Source organism: Colobus angolensis, unplaced genomic scaffold, assembly GCF_000951035.1.
Source record: "Colobus angolensis palliatus isolate OR3802 unplaced genomic scaffold, Cang.pa_1.0 Scaffold567, whole genome shotgun sequence".
NCBI lineage: Eukaryota > Metazoa > Chordata > Mammalia > Primates > Cercopithecidae > Colobus > Colobus angolensis.
This window is the reverse complement of record NW_012119232.1, coordinates 146,002-149,398: the sequence shown is the minus strand read 5'-3', so window position 1 is coordinate 149,398 and position 3,397 is coordinate 146,002. Positions and strand designations below refer to the sequence as shown.

At 46.0% G+C, this 3,397-nt stretch overlaps 1 pseudogene across 1 annotated transcript in view; it reads right to left on the bottom strand.

Annotated features, from left to right (window-relative positions):
* The window catches only part of LOC105525931, a 39,096-nt pseudogene extending 35,705 nt beyond the window's left edge, over positions 1 to 3,391 (bottom strand). Inside the window, exons 1-2 of the transcript XR_001003996.1 lie at positions 2,756 to 3,391; positions 2,322 to 2,390 (exon numbers count right to left, since the gene is read on the bottom strand). The product of XR_001003996.1 is annotated as an arf-GAP with GTPase, ANK repeat and PH domain-containing protein 5-like (transcript). The remainder of the gene's footprint in view (positions 1 to 2,321; positions 2,391 to 2,755) is intronic.
* Between the last annotated feature and the right edge of the window lie 6 nt (positions 3,392 to 3,397).

Here is a 3,397-nt window from a genome sequence, read left to right as displayed (position 1 = left end):
CAGGCGCCCGCCACCTCGCCCGGCTAGCTTTTTGTATTTTTTAGTAGAGACGGGGTTTCACCGTGTTAGCCAGGATGGTCTCGAACTCCTGACCTCGTGATCTGCCCGTCTCGGCCTCCCCAAGTGCTGGGATTACAGGCTTGAGCCACCGCGCCCGGCCTCTGTGGAAAATATTTAAGTAACGTTTGAGGACAAAAATAGGTGATATGTTGAAATGCGGGAAACCAGAGTGGAAGGAAAAAGAACTCAAGAAAACTCAGTTTCAGTAACCAGTATCTAGTAAAATCTTCAGGACCTAGAGGCTACAATCTGCATTAATAGTGTCTGAAGACCTAGGAAGGTCATTAGATACCATTTTGGATAATTCTTTTTATTTTTGAGATGGAGTCTTGCTCTGTCGCCCCAGCTGGAGTGCAGTGGCTGATCTCGGCTCACTGCAAGCTCCGCCTCCCGGGTTCACGCTATTCTCCTGCCTCAGCCTCCCGAGTAGCTGGGACTACAGGGGCCCATCACCACCCCTGGCTAATTTTTTGTATTTTTTAGTAGAGACGGGGTTTCACCGTGTTAGCCGGGATGGTCTCGAGCTCCTGATCTTGTGATCTGCCCACCTCAGCCTCCTAAAGTGCTGGGAATACAGGTTTGAGCCACCTGCCCGACCCATTTTGGATAATTCTTGTAGACTTGAGATGATGTCTATTTAAAGTAACAAAATAGTGCCTGTATTTCTGTATTCATTACAGAAAACAATTGGATATGGAAAGGAAACTAGCATGCTGTGCCACAATCTCTAAAGAAAGATTAGGGAAATTTCAGCTTAAAGCAACAATAATCACAATAAAGTTTTACAACCCTTTGCAAGCATATATGAAAAACATACAAAAGTTTGGAATGATCTTTTTTTAAGCTAAGAGAACAGAAAACATGAGAAAAATTAAATTATAAAATGAACCTCTGGTTTAGAGGTAAGAAACATTTTATGACAGGAGATCAGGGTTGCACAGTGTATTATGTGAATGTTGTGACTCGTTGGTTTCATCTTGGCTATCATAACTTGACATTTTGTAAAAGTGATTTTTCATGGGAATTTTTTCAGGTGCCCTATAAAGTCCTGTCCCATCAGAAGTGAATAATAATCTTCCATATTCTTGAGATAGCTTAATGGCATCCTCTACAGTCTTCCATTGTTTAGTTTAGGTAAACCTGCCTGGGAATCATGTTTGGGTATCATCTCATCCAACTTCTTTTTTTTTTTTTTTTTTTGAGACGGAGTCTCGCTCTGTCACCCAGGCTGGAGTGCACTGGCGCAATCTCTGCTCACTGCAACCTCCGCCTCCTGGGTTCAAGCAATTCTCCTGCCTCAGCCTCGTGAATAGCTAGAACTACAAGCATGCACCACCACGTCCAGCTAATTTTTGTATTTTTTTTTAGTAGAGATGGGTTTTCACCTGTTGGCCAGGCTGGTCTGGAACTCCTGACCTCAGATGATCTGCTCACTTCAGCCTCCCAAAGTGCTGGGATTACAGACATGAGCCACCATGCCAAGCCAAAACTCCAACTTTCTTCTGTTTGAACAAAATGCTATTATCAGGAAAGGAAAGGATAAAGCAGGAGCCACAGCAACAAACACTCTTACAGGAAAGGTCTGAGACTTTAACCTGCAATCTTTAGATTACACATGAAAAGTCTACACTGACATTTCATGTCTTTTGAAAGTTTTGACCATGACCCAATCCCCACATCTTTCAGAACAAGGAGGTAAATAAAGTCTGTTAAGTCACCGGAATAAATCTGGAAGACACATTTTGTGTTAAAGTAAGAATTTTAAAGTAATCAGAGCCTCATAGGTAAACTCCTTTGAGAAACCCCAAACACACACACACAACCATTTTTCTGCAGCCCTGACCAGGACGTTTCACACTGTTTCACAATTATTTTAAGCACTCTTCTTTTTTCTTTTTCCTTCTGCGTTCAAATTACAGTTAGAAGAAACTAAGCAGCTTCTATCAAGGTGACTTACAGCAGCCCATTAAGAATACCATATAGCCTCTCCCATGGCAACCTCCATTCTGATTTTAAACAAGAAACCCCTAAATATCTGAATATGAACTGTGCTGAGATTTAGCTACTTTAACAAAGGAAACAATTAGGCACTTACCTGGTTCCTTCACTTAGGTACCATCTGGATAGGTACAAAGAAAAAATAAGATGCGTACTGGAAAGTTGAGATGAGTTTTTATTGAGAAAAGGAAGAGAATAGTCCAAAGAAGCCTCAACAAAGTCCCACAGGATAATACACAGAGATACAGACAATGTTGTCTCACCATCTGTTTGACAGTTCCCATGGAATATTGTGCTTGCCTCTGGATTGGCAGAAGGGTTAAACTCCAAAGCTATATGTATAGAAGGAGAAAAAAGATGTAACCATTTATAAAAATTTATCAACTCATTTATTCAACTGCTGCTTATTCGACAAGAAGAGCCATAAATAAATAGTCCCATGCCAGCCTGGGAGAATGAGATGAGAGAGCAAGAACTGAGCGACTGGGAGGGGAGGCGAAAAGAAACTGCTGGATTTGGTGGGGAAAGACTAAGGGGTGGGAATGCAAGGCAGAGCCAGCTTGTGCTCCTGGGCAGCCCCGGGAAAGCTGACTACAGGCAGAAAGGAGCTCGAAGTGGGCGATGCCTCAAAGGGAACCTTGGGGACAGCAGCAGCCAGAGGCAAGCAGAAGGCAGATGGCACCCGTCACCTCCTTACCTTCAGGCATCTCCCGGTCATGGATGTGGTGCATGTGGAGGTCTTCACCAACTTCAACAGTCACCTTAGCAGGCTGCACAGCAGCAGCCATGGGCGCTCCTGCCATCCTGTCCCCAGTTCCTCTCATCCTGTCCCCAGCTCCTGCCATCCTATCCCCAGCTCCTGCCATCCTATCCCCAGATCCTGCCTCATAGATCTCGGACTCAGAGGGGTACACTGACCCCTGTTGCTGGTCAAACTCGTGGCTGTCCCTGGGGCACACACAACAGGTCAGTATGTTCCCCATGGGGCGTCTCTACTGGCTGCCACCACCTGTGCCTCTGCTCACAGCTTTGGCCACGCACGCCCGCTGTCCTAGGCCGAGGCTATGCTGCACTTGCAGAGATGGTCTTGCCTGCTGCTTGCCTGCCCACCTCACAGCTGGGCCCCAGCCCCAGCTAGGGCTGCAGACCAAGGCCCGCACCCTGCCGCCTCCCCTGAGTTGACTTGTCTGGGAGGGTGAAGACCAGTTGACTTATTTAATAGGTTGTGAACTCAACAAGCGCTGAGAGACACAACAACTGCCTGAAGAGAGAACAGACGGTGCTCCTCCTCCTTCTGTAGTCACCTACAGACTGAAGCCCACTGGCCCAGGTGGGAGCC